Source organism: Scleropages formosus, chromosome 9 (assembly GCF_900964775.1).
Source record: "Scleropages formosus chromosome 9, fSclFor1.1, whole genome shotgun sequence".
Taxonomy (NCBI): domain Eukaryota; kingdom Metazoa; phylum Chordata; class Actinopteri; order Osteoglossiformes; family Osteoglossidae; genus Scleropages; species Scleropages formosus.
In genome coordinates this window covers 7,477,720-7,497,977 of record NC_041814.1, presented here as the reverse complement: position 1 = coordinate 7,497,977, position 20,258 = coordinate 7,477,720, and the positions used below count along the sequence as shown (strand labels likewise).

Here is a 20,258-nt window from a genome sequence, read left to right as displayed (position 1 = left end):
TGGGCCCATATGGGATCCCCAAGTTGCCTTCTTGAGCTGAACCTGGCCGGGTTATGTGGTCTGCCCGGCCACCAGGCGCTCGCCTAGGGACACAACCCCCAGGCCTGGCTCCAGGGGAGGGTCCAGATGACCCTGTTCCGGGCAAGATAAACGTTCTCCTGTTCACTTTTTTCATGGGGGTTTTTGGATTGTGTTAGTTTGGATCTTCACTCCAGACCTGTTTGCCTTGGAAGACCCTACCAGGAACATACTGTTCCCGATGATATAGCTCTGGAGGTCCCTAGATCACACAAGCCCTTCCGCCACACAAAGGCCCCAATCCAGGAAGGGCTTGTCATCATAGATTATTACTAATCTTTACAAGACACCAGAGAGTCAGAAGATCAATAGACATTCCAGCTGCAAAACTGTGCTGTAACGTGACCAACAACATAAAAGAACAGGAGATGTGATTTTGGCAAAATAAAAAAGTGCCAACTGTATCTGTCAGTGCGAACATCTGTGTTCATATGTGAGGTTATGTTTCTGTGTCTGCTTGTTTGTGCACTGTTTGTACATTGTTCCTTACATCTGTTATTTTATATAACACGGGCTGGGTTGTTTCAGCCCATCTTGCATGGTTTCAACCTATTATTGCATTTATTTTAAATTTAATTATTAAGTAGTTGCTTTTCTCTAAAGCAATGCACTATTTTTTATTAATTAGTATTTTGCCAACATTTTTGTCTAAAGCAACTAATAGTGCTGGATATATCACACCATACTTTCTACAATCATTCACCTATTTAAGCAGCAGAACATGGTAACACACTCACTCACTGACACACACTAAAGGCATATTTTTACAGTCACCAATTCACTTGTCTTTGGGAAGAAGCTCAAGCATCTGGAAGAAATGGAAGGGAACACCGCTACACAACCAGAACCACATGTTTACTATTACAGAATAACACCATACACACACAATGTGAAACCACTTGTCCCATATGGGGTCACAGAGAACCAGAGCCTAACCCAAAAACACAGGGCCAAGGGCTGGAGGGGGAAGGGATACACTGAGGACAGGACACCAGCCCATTGCAAGGCACCCCAAGCGGGACTCGAACTCCAACCCACTGCACCACTGCACCACCATGCCACTGCACCCCCTGACTAACACTATTTGCTTTACATTTACATCTAGTCATTTAACAGATGCTTTTCTCCAAAGCGACGTTCCATAAAACTTTATCTGAATATCGATGATTCCTAATCATATTCCTAATAACATATATATTTTTATTTTTTTAAACATTTACATGACATTACAGGAGTAGCTACATGAAGGTTTGTCCGTTGTTTCACCGGTATGATCTCAAAGTTATAGTGCATGAACATTTACACATTACCTGAACCTAAGAGATCATAGGTGAAATGAGCCCAGAAGAGGTGAGTTTTAAGACCCTTTTTAAATGTGGAGAGAGTTTCAGCAGTTCTGAGTGAGGGAGGAGGTCACTCCACCACATCGGCACCAGAACCAAGAACCTTGGTGCTTTTGCTTTTGGACCTTTTGTACGTGGGAGCACCAAGCAGGCAGAGGTGGAGGAGCGTAGCAGTCTGGGTGGGGTGTAGCAGATGATCAGGTCTTATAGATATCTGGAAGCAATTCCACTAATGCCTTTGTAGGCCATAACCAGAGTTTTGAATTTGATCCAGGAAGCTACAGGAAGCCAATGCAGAGACACGAGGAGGGGAGATAAATGACAATGCTTCAGCAACTCAAAGACAACTCGCACTGCAGCGTTCTGTATCTGTATTCTTTTGCTGTTCTTAAAGGACCTTTATTATCTGGTGCGTTGGTTAAGAAGAGAGCCCATCATACAGGCACATTCCTCTTCTGCAACTCAATAAGGTGGGCTGGCCGAACCAAACGTATTCTGTCCCATTTTGACTCAGCACAGTTTAATTTTATCACATTTTATAGTGCACTTCTGTGCAAGGCTGCATATTTCTCTGAGTGCAAATCTTTGTGTCTGTGCACATTCTGTGCTTCCACCAGCACTGTGGTCAGACACTATTAATGACTCATTCATCTTCCAGAGGCTCAAGCTCTGGTCATCAGTCTTTGAGACAAGGCTTTTGGTCCCAGCTGATGAATAACGCCTTTCTGTCTCGGGATCAAAGTGAGGAGGACAAACTCCTCTCTGCACCCTTCCAGCCTTCCATGGACTCTATTCAGTATTCCAGAGGTTGCTTATTTACCCATTACTGGGCAGCCTGTGTACAGACATGCGTCGCTTAACGACGGGGATACGTTCTGTGGGATGCGTCGTTAGGCGATTTCATCATTGTGTAAACATCATACAGTGTCAAATCTTGATGGTATAGCCTCGATCATAGAGTGTACTTATACAAACCTAGATGGTATAGCCTCGATGCAGTCAAGAGACACAGTAAACGCAAGATTTATAATGCTGCTGCTGGTGTAACACAGCATATGATAAAAATGCACTATGCACATACACAAAATAGTGATTAAAAAATATAGTAAATACATAAAGCAGTAACATAAGTATTTATTATCATTATCAAGTATTATGTACTGCACATAATTGTATGTGCTATACTTTTATACGACTGGCAGCGCAGTAGGTTTGTTTACAGCAGCACCACCACGAACATGTGAGTAACACGCTGCGCTACAACGTTACGGCGGCTACGACGTCACTAGTCGATGAGAATTTTTCAGCTCCATTATAATTTTTTGGAACCACCGTCGTACATGCAGTCAGTTGTTAAGCAAAATGTCATTAAGCGGCGCATGACTCTATTCTCAAAGAATTTGTGAACTTGTGTCTCCTGTAGCTATCTCTAGTACTTTTCCCAATTTAGTAAAAAAAATTTAGTTAAAAGCTACACAGTCCTTGGACAGATTCTGTACATCTGTAAAAATTTTCATGCCTTCATCATACAAATCTGCTTTAAGAAAGTAATGCCAACATTCCCAGGCAATACAAATAGCATTTTGGGATTTGTCTAAGGAGACTGATGTTGATCTAAGCTGATTTATATGAGTGTAGGTAACAAAATGGTCAGTTAGTCATCAAAATAGCAGCCAACTGCTGACAAACTCAATTGGTTTCATAACAATTAATGTGACATGACTGTGAAAAGGCAACATAACATGAGTCAGATCAGCAACCAAGTAAAGTTGGACCAAAGCCCAAGTCCAACTGATGGTGAACAGCCTTTTCCAGCAGTGGCTTTTATCATCCCCACCCACTAAAGACCAGCCCTCTGCAGTCTGGGCTCACTCTGACTGAAGTACACATGACACGTCACCGGGACTAAACAAGAACAGACGCCTCTCTCCCCATGCAGTTAAATCAATAAGTAAATGGCAAAGAGGCTTTGATCAATGCCTTTCAGTTCTGTGACAGCCGCGTGGAAGCAGCAGAGGTCTCACTATATCGAGCCCTGAGAAGGTCTCCAGGCGACTGTCGACAGCAGTGATTGATGCTTCCTTTTCAGGGAGGGTCTCTTTATTCATTTATTTTCGCCTGGAGATGGGAAGCTGCAGCAATTTAGCTTATTAGTGGTTTTAGCTAATCTTTCCTGCCAAAGTGAACATTAGCTCTGGCACAGTGCTTGCTATGCATATCCCCCCTTGAATGTCCTCTACGGTTTCCATAGAGATACTGGCAATACTATCATATTCTGAAATAACCTTTGCCACAACACTTCAGCGCCTGCAAAAAATAAAAATGCCATACATTTATTCAAAACGGATTGACCTGTAAAACAATTTATAGTACATTACAATATACTTTATATAACACCAGTGTTTATTGTAGGTGCTGTTAGAATCCCGTGCTGAAAGTTCAATGAACCGCTGTGTGGTACTGGCTGAGGAACGGCTTCCGCTCTTATCCATCTTTCCTAAGACCGCAACACAAAGTGACAGCCAGGGCACGTCAAACCACACACTGGACTCCCTGCATGTCTGGTGGCCATTTTCACTGACATGATGATTGACAGTCAGTAACTGAGGAGACCGTCACTAGCCCGACGTGACAGCCAATCAGTGACCCCTAGAGAGGAACCAAAAGTGCAGCCTGGCATAGCTTCATACTGGCTACATGGTTCTTCAGCATGCTGTGACCGCACTTTATCTGACAGATATTCTGAATTTTCAGTGAAAAGCAGATCCCTACAACAAGTACGCCAAGAACCAAAGTAAAACTATTTTATATCAGTCATGCAAAGATTGTCTTGTGACTTTCTGCAATTTTTACCAATGCATGGACACAGCCAAAATCATGGTTGATGATCAATCTAATTTCAGTTCTCACCTAATGTACACATATTGTTGGTTGACTGATAATGACTGATACTGACGCCAGAGCAGGAGGAAGTGTCAGTATGTACATTGTTTACCTTTGTTCACTGCTCTTTATACTTGCTTGCTGGACCTTCATACGGAACCAGAATCTGTAGCATCCTATTGTCATTTCTTCTATGAATTGTCCAGTTACTTGTGGAATGGGGACTCAAGGGTAGCTCTGTAAAGGCTTTTGCCTTTTTATGGCCTTCTTTGTGACACTTTGACTTATAGGTCTTGCATACTGTATATCACTGGATTCTTCTCCAATAGTAAATTGCAGTAACCTTAGTAACAGGTACTGTACCGGGCATGTAAATGGTTATATAATAACAAATAATGATAAAAAAATCTAAAATATAATCAAGCATTTTTTGTTTCATACCAAAATATATGTATACTCTGTTTTTTACATTACATATATACATATATAAAACAATGAAGCACAGGTCCCTCACAGTTCCTTGATCTGTGTGGAATACTTCAATGGGTTTCCTTCAGGTAGTCTGGGTTCCTCTCACAGTCTAAAGATGTGTTTCAGAGGCATCAGCAACTCCAAATCTTGTGTTTTAAAGTTTCGGTGAATATGTTTGATTGCAATGTAATGAACATGTGTCTCATGCAGGAATTACTCTGCCTCACATCCCAAGCTTCCAGGATAGGCTCCAGACTAGAGCAACTCTGAATTGGAGAAGTGTTTACTAATAGTGAATGAATAAATATATACTTATAAAATTATTTTTTAAAGTGATCTCTGCTGTATTTATGGTTTGTTGTCCATAATGTCTACAGTATTGTCCACTGAGCTTATTCCATCCTTCCATCCATCCATCCATCCATGCACCCATCCATCCAATTTAAATTTCCACATGTCCTGTTCGGCCCCTGTTTTGAGCCTATTTCAAAATAACTGGATGCAAGGCAGAGGGGGGGTACCCCCTGAATGGTACACCTTCATTGTGTTCAAAGTTCATACATTATACAACAGCTGCGGTCCTCGTGCCTTTATTTCTATGCATATTTCTACAGCCTGGAAGAGAAGGCAAATGCTCCCAGTTGCAAATGCTGCCTACAGCCTGGCAGCCATCACTGTGACATGACATCTCTCATGCAGGCTTGCCAAGATCAGCAAGGGATGGACACGTAGAGGGTTTAGGGTAACATGGTACAGCCTCCACCTCTTCTCAGTGACAGAAACACTGAACTGCCCAGGCCTCTATGGCCTCCTATTGGAGGTCCTGGGAAACAATCTATAGCTCATTTGAGCTAAAGGCAGTAATGCCAGTAAAAACACAGGCAACAATGATGGCCCGAATAAATGCTCCAACTTAAATGCAAAAAAGCCCCCAAAGCACATATTTAAAGAGAAACTGATACACCAGAAGCTACCTCTGTAAATTTGGGTATTTCTGAAGTGTTTAAATTTCTTCCACTTGAAAAATTGACATTTCATCTACATGACAATTCTAATGAATTCTGGAATGTCTGATCACCCTTCTGGAAATTATTAGAAAGTGCTGCATGATCAAGTGCTACATGATCATATCTGTGATTTATATGTAACCTTTTCATCCTGAGCCCTTGCTCTGTGTATTCAGGCATATTTTCATTTTCTAGGTGTACTGTATCTATCCGTATGCTGTTAAGCGGTGCTGTTTAAAAAACCAATAAAAAAGAGAAACTGAGCAGACCTTGTTGCTGCAGCTAATAACCACTGATCAAATGCAGATTTCTTTCTTCCTTTGTCTGTAGGTTTGTCTTGGTCTTATTTAGCTCTTTCATGAAGATAAAGATGAAATCAAATGGCTTTTTTGGGCTTTTCAGTGTGTTTAATGGCTTGTATAAAATTATTACAAAAACATATAGTTAATATATATAATTCTGATTGCATAGAAGTAATCTGTTTATGTTGTTAGACAGAAACCCTAACCCCTAACCGTAACCCTGTTCCTCTGTTCTGAGGAATACCTTACTGTATTACTTGAGAGGGGGCATTGAGGAAATGTAACTGAAATAATTTTCTAGGAAGATTACATAACTGCTAAGAGCCACAGCAGTTTATCATACTCCATCTGAAACATATCGCACTCCAGAGCCATTTTCCATTACAATAATGCGGAACTAGAGCACATTAAATTTACACATTCTTAATTGTCTAATTAAGCTTTTAGTTAGCTTCTTTAAAACAGGTGGCGCACACTAGTACATGTCCTATAAACTGGAGCATGTAGTACAGAAAAAAGTATAGCAAAAATATAGAAAAAACATAACGGAACAGTTCAGATTTAAAGGAGGAATATGCTAGTATGCAACATTCAAGTTGTGAATTTGCACAAAAGTATTCGACTTTTGGAATGCAAGGGCTTCTAAGCACATTACCAGTCCCTTTTTAGAAACATATTTCTGAATCTAACAATGTTTTTTCCATTGCCACTATAAAATATGGGAATGATGTAATTTGCTAAAATATGGAAATATATGCTAGAGCAGAATTAAAATGAGTTCAATAAACAGGGATTCTGTAGGATCAAATGAACTTTCTTCTTTAAGCATCGATAGTTGGTAAGGAACTGCATTTCATTGTTATGGTCAACACTTAAAAGTTCCTTCTATAAATTATGTGGATGACTGATGAATGATGTGAAACTGTGCAATTTTGTAAATTAGAGAAATTAAAATTTGACAATTCAAAGGAATTCTGGAATACTTTGACACCATTCTGGAACGTCACACCCACGAAATTTTGCAGCCTTGTTCTATGTACGTGGATGTTTGCAGTTCCTTAGCGTATGCTTTCTGTCTCCCTGTTGTGGCCCAGTGCTGTTCCATTGCTAATAAAAAACACTTTATCGGAGTTGATATAATTCAATTGCTTGTGTCTACTAGCTGTGTAATGAAGTTGTAGAAAAAAGTCGCATCACCTTCCAAAGGCTGCCCTATACAAATGTGCTGCTGTACCCCGATAATGGCACTTTTGAGTTCAACAAGTCAATTGTACTTAACATTTTGACACATTCCTCAGGGTACTCTCTAACTAGCTGCTACAAGTGTAACAAATATGGTATGCATCACTGTGGAAATGTCATTAAGTATAAAAGAAAACCACGTTTTCAACAAAGTAGTTGAAGCCAGTGCACTCTGTACAGTGAAATTATAGCAGTAAGGTACACTGATACACAAAAGACATACTGTGATCTTTAACATTACTATATTCTTACTGTGTTGTTACCATAACAGAAAGTCTTTCACAACACCAAACAACTGTAAAGATGTTTTAATGAAGTTTATTTTTTGTAATTGCTTTCAACAACAAAATGCATCACCTTTGCAGGACATTTTTGGGTAAAAGATATGAATTGCATTGCGAAGGTCTAACTTGAAATCAAGCTGAATTTATAAGCCACAAGAAGTCCCCCGTTATTTCAACCAACTTCACATTACCCAGTGTGCTAAACTGTAAACCACTACTGGTTATAGCCAAAGAGGCTTTGCACTATAAATAAGACACAGAATATGGGTCACCCTGCTCTAGAACCTACCACACATGCATGTTCTCAGAAGGTAAGCTGAGACACGTCTAAATTTGTGTAGCCTCTGACTTTCGTAATTTATATTTAGAAGACAGCTCTTTATATTTAGCAGTGTCTCTTAAGGGTTTGAAGGTATGTTGCTCGCTGTCTGGAGCCTCTGATATTGGACGACCACATCACAGGAGATCCAGCAGATGTGTTTCATGGCTCATCATTAAAACCACCCCTTTCTATATTATTGCTTATTACCTATTCACTTTCCTGTTGCCAAATTTCAGAACACTTCTCAAAACATTTCTCAAAGTTTTGTACTGCAAACATCTGTACTTAAAGGCAGAACAAGACTGAGGTTGGTGGACTCGTGACCCTGGATGCCACTGTGTACTCTGGGTTTTCTTAAATACTGACTATAATGGTGAGAAATGTTACAATACAATACGCATCACCAAAAGGGCATTTGATCCACTCAAGTAAAAAATGATAAGAAAGAAGAAATATGATGAACATGAGAATGGAAGGCTAGAGCAAGGCCAAAAATCTCTAAAGGACCAGGATACTTACTATAGTTGAGCACCAGAAAGAGTAAATGTAATCACCATTTATCATAAGCAGCACAGGTAAATTTAAGATCCACAGGAAAAAAAAAAAAAAAAAAAAAAAAAAACAAAGGAATCACTTCCACATCAGAAACGTTGAAAGTTTATTCGGATGAAACTAAATTTTTTGCAACCCAGCCGTGTAGTTGGCAACAGCGACACGCCGGTCCCGAGCCCGGATAAATAGGGAGGGGTGGAGAAAGCAATGGCAAACTACTCCACTATCTTTACTGAAATACTTTATGGATCACAACCAAGGCATGGAGAATGATGATCCATAAAGTGACCAAAAGTCAGCCTCAACTGGATGGTTAAATCATCATTATCAAAGTTTTTGCATTTTACCTCTAGTAAATCCAGCTGAGAAAAGAACAATTCCCCACCATACTCACACGTCACCCCACCTGAAACTGCAAACCTCTCCCTTCCTGAAGCGCTCTTGATCATTCTGAAAGGCAGTCGCATAACCTGACAGTTTGGCAAATTGCTACGGAAACCACAGAAATTACTTGAGAAGGGAAGACGGGGTGGTCTGACTGACCATGTTCAACATAGACTTTTTCTGCTCCTCCAACACTCAAAACTAATGTACAGTTACCACCAGAACTGTTTCACTGTGCTGTGAATTTGACACATACTGCAGGCTGCTGTCGACAAGGTTTGCTGCCGTTAGACTAAAGGCCTTTGACTCTCTTGAATTTTGAAGGTGACATTACTGAATCTACTTTCCTTTACAGATAATTCGCAATTCCACAAGTTATTGTAATACTGTATATTTAATTTAATTCCAAATCAGGCTTTTGAAGTAACACATTTCTTATGCCAAATTTTATAGCTTTCTCTCTGTCTCTTTGAACTCCTCAGATGTGGAATCCATTGTTTGTAGAAACAGGCATTTACATTTTGAACCTCTTTTCATGGGTTTAAAATCAAAAATAATAGCACGATTTGCAATTTTCCATTACTCTTAGTGAACTTTACCAAGCTTATTTCAATAATCTCTATGGTGAGCAACAGCTCAGGTGGTCAGCATTTCCTTGTTTTTTTCTCTGAAAAGCAGAAAGTGCAAGAAATGCCTGCAGCATGAAATGAACTGGGCTTTTTGACATTTTGTTTGTTATAAACAGTTATATGTTGCTGACATTTGAGAGCCGACACACATTGAGTGCTTAATTACACTGCCAAAGCAGCTGTTTGGAAAGGAACTTACTTCCATTACATCCAGATTTTTAACAGGCAGAATGTGTCAGTGCTTCAAGAAATGTGTATTTTGCAGATACACAGAAGAACATCTCACACACACACACACACACTCTCTCTCTCTCTCTCTGAAACCACTTGTCCCATGCAGGGTCATGGGGAGCCAGAGCCTAACCCGGCAACACAGGGCATAAGGCTGGAGGGGACACATCCAGGACGGGATGTCAGTCTGTCACAAGGCACCCCAAGCAGGACTCGAACCCCAGACCCACCAGAGAGCAGGACCTGGTCAAACCCACTGCACCACCGCACCCCCCAGATGGAATATATGTGGCCTTCCAATTTCATATAGACCACACTTAGACCACTGGAAAGCCATTATGAAAACTGCTGACCTTGGTGCTTGTGGATTGTGCAGCACTGAAACATAGACTTAACTTACCACCCAATATGCATTGAGCATTTCCATAGACATCTGTACTATGAAAGCAGAGGCCAGGAATCTGTAGTCAGTACCATTTTTACCGCTAAAGGCATTAACATATACCGAAAGAATGCAATATAACATTTTAAAATCCAATCCATTTAATACCTTAACTTTCAAAAACACACTTATTTAGGAGACACTTTCCACCAATTTTTTTCTTTCATTTCAAATATCTGATATCAATATCTCAGTGCAGTGTCATCTAGAGACCTTGTTGTATTTCAAATGCTGTGGTTTTTGAAGCACCGCGTCAATGATGTCATTATGCTTTCCATGGCACCTATACTTTTTAGATGTAGAAAGCTATTTCATCCATCCATTCATAAACTAGTAAGCAGCCTTTATCTATTAGTTGTGAATCTCAGGACTACCAAACCAAGGAAGCATTGAAGGTGATTTTTATTCATCTTTCACTGTGACAATGTGAACTGTTACCGAGGCTATTTCTTCATTTATATTTACATTTATTCATTTAGCAGATGCTTTTGTCCAAAGCGACGTACATCTCAGCAAAAGTAGAATTTATGCATTACATTAAGAGAAAGAGACATAGCTGCAGACAAGTGAGTCTCAAGTAAACCTAGTTTGTTACCTACCGCTTGCTGCACTGAGGTTCGTTCAAGTAGGTGCATTCATGATATACCAGTCAAGGTTCCAAGCTGACAGTTCTGCATCAGTCTAAATTAATTCATGACTGTGTTCTGTGCACATCTATATAAAGCAGATGTCAACAATTAAATCATCTACACACAGATGTCTTAGACATGTTTGAGTGTCATTACTGTTATCATGTCATCATCACATTAAAATACCTGCTGTAAGTTCTGTTTCTTAGAAACTCTTGGGGACTGGATCTAACACAGTAAAAGTGGGCCCCAACCCAAGTCCTGCTGATTTTAAAACCAAATCTAATGTGTCATAATATACGTGCTCAGCAGTATGAAATGGGAAATTTGGGAAAACTATGCCACATGCAAGGGTGGCACAATAGTGCAGCCAATGGTGCTGCTGGCTCACAGTGCCGGGGCTGTGTGGGGGTAGATAGGTTTGAATCTGGCTCGTCTATGTGGAGTTTGCATGTTCTCCCTATGTCTGTGTGGGTTTTCCCCCAAGGTGCTCTGGTTTCATCCCACAGTCTTTGTGTGGGTGTGGCTACACTGTGATAGACTGGAATCCCATCCAGGGTGTACCACCCACACTGCCCACGCCCACATCACCGGTGCAACAGGACACACCTGGGGCTCGGCGGAGACGGAGGCATAAAAGGCAAAGGCAGAGCGACGTGTACGCGGAACCTTGTTTTCCTAATGCTCACTCACCTGGAGAATCAGCCTTCGGTTTCCTTGTCCTCATCTCGTGTTCCTTCCCCTTCCTGATCCAAATTCCAGTCTTCTAATGTTCTGACCTTTCGCCTGTCCTTCGACCACGCTTTCTGGATTGCCCTGTGTACGACGTTTGCCAATCGAAGACCATCGCTTGTCCCTGACTACATTTCTTGTACATTTCCCCAAATAAACACCAGTGCGCTTTGTGACTGAGTCCGACAGTTAATTTCCCGGACGGAACATGGCACACACCTTGTGCAAAGCCAGGATAAGCTGGGATCTCTTCTCTAAAATATGGGGCAAATCAAGAAGACACACCAGTCGATTTAGGGGCCTTATTTGGCCTTCCTAGAGCTAGCCCTACATATGTAAAGGAATATATTCTCATACAAACGTATCGTGCTTTTTGCACTAAGCAATACTACATGTGCAATATGTACATTTTTAGTTCTGCTTAGAGTTTGTCTCTGTATCTGTAATGGACTGGCATCCTGTCCAAGGTGTACCTCTCCTAGCCTAGCACCAAAGTAATTCTGGGATAGGAACAGAATCCAGACCGCAAGTGAGTTTCTCTTTTTAGGATTAGTATATATGTGTGTGTGTGTGTGTGTGTGTGTGTGTGTGTGTGTGTATAGGTGTTGAATGCTGTTCAAAATGCTGCTTTAAATGTGCACCACAACATGCTTTACACAGTATTACTTATGACAGGGTTATATGTCAGTGTGCTCTGTATATCCCTCCGGTCCTCTAGCTGTGAAATGTTTTAAGGCTGTTTATGAAAATATAAAGGTCTCTTTGCACATTGTGAATAAAGAACAGCTCATGTTTCAACCTTAAAGATCTTAAGCAGAGATTCATCTACAAGAGTCAGGGAAGCTGGTATGATTTTTCCTGTTTTACACTTGCACATGTACTGTCCTGAGTTCAGCTTGATTTTCCTAGGACTGACCAAGGCATAGCTAACGCTGCAGTCTTCAGTGTGAGATTGGTTCAATGCATCGTGAGTGCAGCTTTTGTTACTCTTCACACTTTACACTCTTTCTCCTGAGCCATTTAAACAGAAGACTTGACATTCTGGTGCTCGCCTACTGGAGCTCTCATCTTGTTTTTAATGGCTTGCTTTCCAAATTACAAGTCTTGAAAAGGCTTGGTCCAAATAGCTAAAGTGTGAAATTGCCAAATAAATTGGAAAGTTAGAAATAAAAGGTGTGCTGCCAAAAACAAACAAACAAACAAATAAATAAATAAACAAACAAACAAATAAATATCTATTGATCTCCAGGTGTCACAGAAACCAAAAAGTATTAGAAACCTAGAGGGAAAGATATAGCTAAACTTAGCAGTTGAAGCTGAAAACAATAATAGAAGTTATTGCAATCCTATGGGATGAAAGAAATTTCCATGTCAGCAGCGCATTCGGAATTCAAATATTACTGGACCTGTGGTGAATTAAAAAATAAAGCATCTACCATAATAATCACTGCCCTTGTCACCATATTTATATCATATACGTATATATATAATATACATACACTTCTTATGTTTGCTCATACACTGTGCATTGTTTTAATTATATTTCTTATTTTGCACATTTTTGTTTATTGAACAAGCACTTCAGCTGTATAATTTCAAATGTGTATGTCTTTGCATGAGGCCATGCATTTTCTGCTCTAGCATGAGCTCATTATAGCATGGGGACACAGTAGTTAGCAGTAGCTCCTCAAAGCTTATAGGTGTGGGTTTAGATCTGGTTCTATCTTTGTTTGCATAGGTTTTGTCCAGGTGCTCTGGTTTCCTCCTACAATCTAAAGACATGTACAGAAGAAGACAAGCATAAACCGCTTCCATACCCTACTCTAGCTTGAAAACCATACAAGTTGTTTCCAAGAGTCATCTCCATCTTAATGACACTTACTCTACCCCTATGGGATCATTCAAGACAAAGGAGACTAGACACCAAAAAACGGACGTGGTAGTAGATAACTGTAAAAATATATTATACAAATATTTTACTAACAAAGATAAATTAAAACTCTGCTTAATCTAGACAGATATTTCTGCTGCTGCATTTTGAAATGAAAATCCGAAGTAACTTTCTCAAAGTTCTTTTGGAAGTTTTACTGTACGTGATTTTGCTGAAAAAGAAACAAGTAAAACGGCACCATTTATTGTACATTCTACTTTTGCACAGCCTAATATTTATGTACCTGAGATGATTTACTACATGGTTTTTGTCAAAACAGATTCATTCCAGGGGGCTGATGGAAATTCCTAAGTTACAACAAAGACAGTGAGTGTTATAATGTGCAGTCCTTGTTGCTTTGTTTGATAAAATATTACAGCGGAGAATAGCACCCGTAGATTGGAAAAGCAACACTAATATAAAATGAAAACATAACTACTGAATAATTTATATTACTTCTATTACCGTACTATTATGGGGTTATAATTCAAAACAAAATATCAAACTATTTGCTTAACAATAACATTGAAAAGGACATACAGCACAGATTTAGGAAAAATCTTGCCAAACTAACTCAATGGATACCTTTTTGTACACAAAAACAGCTGAGAGTAATAAAACAAATGATATGATTCATTTAGACTTTGAAAAGGAATTGAATAAGGTCCAGCATTAATGACTGATTCCAAGTCTAAAGACGGCTAGGATCTAAAGCAATACTGAATGAAATTAGCTTGCAAATAGGAATGATTTTTAGAATAACCATTTATATATGTGTTTGCTAAAAGAAACTTGGTACAGCAGGCCAAATACTTACTAAATATGCATTAATGGAATGCTTAGTTGTTATTTTGTAAGCCCTTATAAATGGTACCTCAAAATATCACCCATACTTTTTTTACAAAAAAATGTTAGTTAATATGTGTCCTAATAGTGTGATGGAGGACTAGTGATCATATTCTTCAGTTAATTCCATTTATACTTAATAGATATGTAAACAAGAGAGACTGAGACCATAATGTCTCAATCTTACATATTGCATGGTTTTAAAGGATTTAGTTTTATTCTAGAACATACTGTATAAAAGACATCTAGGGTCTAAAGCAATATTATAGCACAATGTTATAGCAAAGTAGAACACTAAAATAAAATGACTTGTATTGAATTAGCTTTATACTGACATTGTAGTCTTTGGACTGCAGAAAACAACATAAATAATAAACTAATTAATAATTTGGACAATATTCATGATAATATTCAAGTGGCACAGAGGTGAAATTAAAAATTGTCATCTACTTATTTCTACAATTTCCTGAATTAATTTTTTCCTGTCATTTTGTGATATAAAAAATTGTCTTTAGAACATTTTTGGAAATCATGCCTTGGAAGTGTTACCCCATATTACAGAAATATATAATACCGTGAACATAATACACATATGTATAAAATTGAGTAATATGACCAAGAAAAAGGTCAAACTAACTAAACTAACTATAATTCCAAACAGAGTGACAGGACTTCCTAAATTATGCCACTGGTCTAAAAATTTAATGTTTTATAATAATCTGCATGTTCTCTTGACATGTCTGACTGTAATTTTTGTGGTGAAAACAAAATGTAAATAAAGACACATTTCTTACATGAATAAATTACAATACACAGTATATATTTTTTAGGTTCCCTTTGTGTCATTGCTCCTCCCAGCACCAAGAGCCCAGAGAAAGACAGGAAGTGATTGATCAATATATGACTATATACATCAAAAATACTGTAACTATACAATAAAATAACTAATGCATAAAATAACTTATACATTCATACATAGATACATACATAGACAGATATGTTTACAAACCTGGATTAGTTCTTTTATTTTATACTTAATTTAATAGTTATTCTGTCTTAGTCAAAGTAGTCAATTTTTATCACAAGTGACTAAACTATTACAACTTGTTCCATCAAAAGAGAGCTTTGTTGCAGTTTGAGGTGGGATAAGAGTCTTGTGTTGCGTTGTGTCACTGTGTGAATCTGAGTCATAGTCCCAGGAAAAGTTAATTACTGTCTGACTGCTCCGAGAGCATTGTGAAGTGTGTACTACGCTCTGAGTAATAACGCAACTGTCTTTGTCCACTTAGAAACATTAAGTACTAAGTCACATGTGAACTAATTCATTTGTCAAACCATACAGACTCTTTGCCACTTTCTTATCCCTACTGTGTCCTCCTCCGCTGCCTCCTCCTCCTTATTTTCTCACTGTTGATGACTTTGCTTTGTTTTTCAGAGAAAAAGTCAATGTAGTTACGTACAAGTTCTCAGCATCACCCTGCCCTGCTCGCGTTGGTCTTCCCTGTGAAGTCATGCTCTCTGAATTCATGTCACTCTCAGAATCTAAAATCTCCCACCTCTTGATATCACACAGAGCCACCACCTGCTCGCTAGATCTGATCCCATCATCACGCCTGCAGACCATCTCCCCGCAACTCTCCACCTTCATCTCTAAGATCGTCAACTCTTTAATCTCCTCTGGCTGCTTCCCATCTGCCTTCAAAACTGCTCTCATTCTACCGCTGGTAAAGAAATCCTCTCTGGATTCCAACTCAGTCCAAAACTACAGACCAGCCTCTCTCCTCTCTTTTCTGTTTAAAACTCTAGAACGGGTGGCCTGTGATCAACTATCTGAATTCCTCACCCAGAACCATCTCCTCGATGAATACCAGTCTGGATTCAGAGTTGGTCATTCCACGGAGACAGCGCTCCTGGCGGTGTCTGATGCTCTCCAGTCAGCTAGAGCGGCCTCTCTCCCCTCAGTCCTCATCCTCCTGTTTGACACTGAAAACCACCAGATTCTGCTCTCCTCTCTTAGTCAGCTTGGGATCAATGGAATGGCACTAAGATGGTTTGAGTCCTACCCACTGCATCTGACAGATCCTATCAAGTGGTGTAGCGAGGCTCCCGTTCTTCTCCTCCACCTCTCTCAACCGGTGTCCCGCAGGGCTCGGTACTGGGTCCTCTGCTCCACCCTCAATCTACACCCCCTCCCTCGGCCCTGTCATCGCATCTCATGGATTTAAATACCACTACTACGCTGATGATACCCAGCTCTTCCTCTCCTTTCCACCTGGAGCATCAGACATTTCCACGCGCATTGCTGCCTGCATGTCGGACATCTCTGCATGGCTGTCTAATCACCACTTACAACTGAACCTCTCCAAAACAGAGATCCGACACCTCCCAGCTGGCCTGTCTTCCTGTCACGATCTCTCAATCAAACTGGATAGTTCACTCATTTTGTCTACCTCCTCAGCTAAGAGTCTGGGAGTGATGACTGACTCAAGTCTACCTTTCTCTCAGCACATCGAAGCCACAACCTGGACCTGCAGATACATCCTGCATGACATCTAAAGGATCCGTCCTATCTGGCAACAGACTTTGTGCAACTACTTGCCCAGGCCATGGTGACATCCCTTGTGGACTACTGCAACTCTCTCTTGTGTGGCCTTCCTGCTACTGCCAACAAACCTCTTCAGCTGATACAGAATGCTGCTGCCTGAGTTGTGTTTGACTTCTCGTCAAGTGTTTCCATGTATCTCCTCTACTTGTTTCCCTGCATTGGCTTCCTATAGCTGCTTGGATCAAATTTAAGACCCTGGTTATTGCCTACAAATGCATCAATAGAACTGCTCCCAGCTATCTACAAGACTTGATCATCAGTTACACCCCAACCAGACTGCTATGCTCTTCCACATCTGTCTGCTTGGTGGTCCCACGTACGAAAGGTAAGAGCACGGAGGTTCTCAGTTCTGGCTCCGTTGTGGTGGAATGACCTCCCCTCTCATTCAGAACTGCTGAATTTCTGTCCACATAGAAAAAGGGTCTTAAAACTCACCTCTTTTGGACTCATTTCACCCATAATCTCTTAAATTCATGAAAGGTGTCAATTTTCATGCAGTGTAACTTTAAGATCATTCCCAAATAAACCTTTACGCAGCTACTCCTGTAATGTAACATAAATGTTTATATGTATCTTCAAAAAAAAGATTACTGGAAAGGTGATCAGGAATTGTCGATATTCTGATAAAGTTTTATGCAGCTACTCATGTGATGAACATTAGTTCATATGGTGGAAAAAACAAACCGATTGTACTTAAGAATCGAACGTCTGCAGCTACGTTTCTCGTAATGCACGCATTGTATTTTCTATGAGATGTGCGTTGCCTTGGAGAAAAGCATCTGCTATATGAATAAATGTAAACTTAACTGGTCAAATTTTACAAAATGGCCCCAATTTCCTTGTCGCTGACTCCAGAAGTAGATCCATTTTAAGCAGCAGGCCTATCTCATCTATCATAGCTTCCCAGTGAAGCAACTTCACTTTTCAAAATGTTATGAAAAGACACCATAGCATTGCTTCTTAAAAGTAAGGCGTAGAAATCAATGTATTATTACATCCCTGCTATGTGCATACACAGAAGTTAGCTCCTCTGTCAAACAGCCCTCAGAGGTTTTAGAGAATATTTCCACTTCCCATGATGTCTCGGTGTTCACATTTAGGCTGCATATGGACACATGTGTGGAAATACTTTTCAGATGTGTTGACACGTCATCTGCATTTTAATATACGAAAGTGAATGTACAGTGTATACCGTACAAATCTGCACCAAGGTGTGGGGCTTTTTTCCTTCTGACTGCTGTGAATCGTGACTCCGCCATTTACATGACGGGCTAAGCAGTAAGTAGCCATCACGAATTAACACGAACCCTTTGTGGATATTAAGTGGAATAGACCCGTGGGCCGTGGACGAGTGTGTCATATTCGGTGTTGTACAGTAGGTCGAACGATCCGAGCGGACACGTTAAGCAGGAGAGCGCGCGCGCGCGCAGCACGGGATCACGAACCTCCAAACCCCCAGTTCCGGGTCTTGGAAAGTGGGTGCCAAGGTCAGTATTATCTGAAATACTGACATAGATCTGTGCTATAGGCCTCCATAAACCTCCTAACTGTTACATCCTTGATCGTCGTATAAGCGAAAACGAATGACATACATACATACATACATACATACATACATCATGGGATACGAACTGACGCTCACACTCCCGCATAACACACCCCGCACTTGAGTGAATAACGCCACGTCAATCTAAGCTGCCCTTAAGGCTTACATGCACGTTACAGGCAGCACAGATGATGCACGCAGCCCACATCTCTCACACAGGTTCGCTAGTGCCGTCAGCCGCGCGCTGTGTCGATCCACTGGCGCGCGCGCACACACACACACACACACGGGCGCGCGCACATTCGCGGGCGCACCCCGCTTGTTTTTCATTCATAAAGAGCGGCCGAGGAAGCGTCTTCCTCACCTGTCTGGTCGCGCGGCACCCTGAGCGCGCGCCGCTGCCCTTCCCGGCTCGATGGCAAAAAACACGCGCCGCGCGAAACTGGCGAAGCATTTTCAGCCTGGTTTGTTTTCACATTGTGCTGGCATGCAAATATGAAAAATGATCATTGCTGAGCGTCTACATGAAAGAATGCCGTGGACAGGTGGAATAAGTGATTGCTAAGGGTCGCTTACCTGAGGCTGAATTGAAGCGGCACTTCCCCTGCCTGGCCTCGGTGTGTGTGTGTGTGTGTGTGTGTGTGTGTGTGTGTTCGGAGGAGTGAATCTGGAGAACGCTGCCGTCCTACACTACAGCATTGTACTGTACCGTGGTGCCGAGGTGCTCTCCTCCTCCCTGCTCTTCTCCTCCTCACTGCTCTCCTCTCCGCTCTCTTCCTCACTGCAGTCACCCGCTCTCACTCTCCCTCCCTCGCTCACTCTCTCTCTCTCTCTCCCCCTCTCTCTGTTTTTCTCATTTAATCCCTTGATACCGAAGATAGGAGGTGCCTGCTGTCTTTCTTGCCCCCCTCCTCCTCGAAGAGCTCCTTCTTCGGCGGTATTTGACGCAAGCGCCTCAAAGAGCGGGCGGATTTCCACGCTCCCCGCCACCGTCCATGAAAACACCCGAGTCTAACGGGCGTTGTGTATGGAGCGTCACACCCAGCAGTAGGTGGGCTCCTCGAGAGCACGGGAACGCGCTTCTTCCCATCCTTCCCGACATCCCTTGGCATCCGCATCTCTTTTATTTCCACCCATGTCTCATACCTCTCTTTGATACCCTAGTACAGCGGGTTCACGTTTACCCCTTGACCTAATTGCTATAAATAGATTCTCGTCTCCTTATCTCTTCTACGCGAACCAGACTAGGGACACGTGTGCGCGCGCGCAGTGTTTTCGAACATGTTTCGTCTCTCACACGGACACGAAGTCTCGAAGTTGTTTAAATTGTCGTTATGCGCGCCGTTAGACTTCTGCGGTGGATCATTTTAAAATTTTAACAAGAACAACTGCGGGTTATTACTACTGCTGTTATTGTTTCCGTTATAAAGGTTGCGCTGAGAGGAGCCACCATTAGCGCGGAGCTACTTTCAGTGGAGCGGAGTGGCGCCTTTCGGTCCTTCACGCGCACCGTGAGCAGTGAAAGGGACGCGCGGCACCGACTCGCGGGACCGCCACGCGCACAGACAGCTTGAAGACAGCGAACCGAAATGAAATAGTCTGCTGTGCCCGCCACTGGATATTACACGGATTGTGGATGAAATTGCAGAAAATAACCCGAAGTGTTTGAGTCGACGTGTTTTCACGTTTGGTAGAGTGTCTCAGTCAGTCATGCTGGGCGCCCTTCTCTCTCTCTGGAGCCTTTTACTACTTTATGTCACGACAACAACAGAGTAAAAGTAACTATTCCAGTTCTTTCTT

General features: G+C 41.2%; 1 protein-coding gene across 3 annotated transcripts in view; it reads right to left on the bottom strand.

Annotated features, from left to right (window-relative positions):
• Positions 1–19,222, bottom strand: part of diras1a (DIRAS family, GTP-binding RAS-like 1a) — a 31,172-nt gene extending 11,950 nt beyond the window's left edge. Inside the window, exon 1 of one of the 3 annotated variants that reach the window (XM_018745836.2) lies at positions 19,035–19,222. The gene's annotated coding sequence lies outside the window, so the exon portion shown is untranslated. Of the gene's footprint in view, positions 1–18,822; positions 18,868–19,034 lie in introns of those variants that run through there. The other 2 variants (XM_018745837.2, XM_018745838.2) reach the window with 2 other exon arrangements.
• Positions 19,223–20,258: the final 1,036 nt, after the last annotated feature.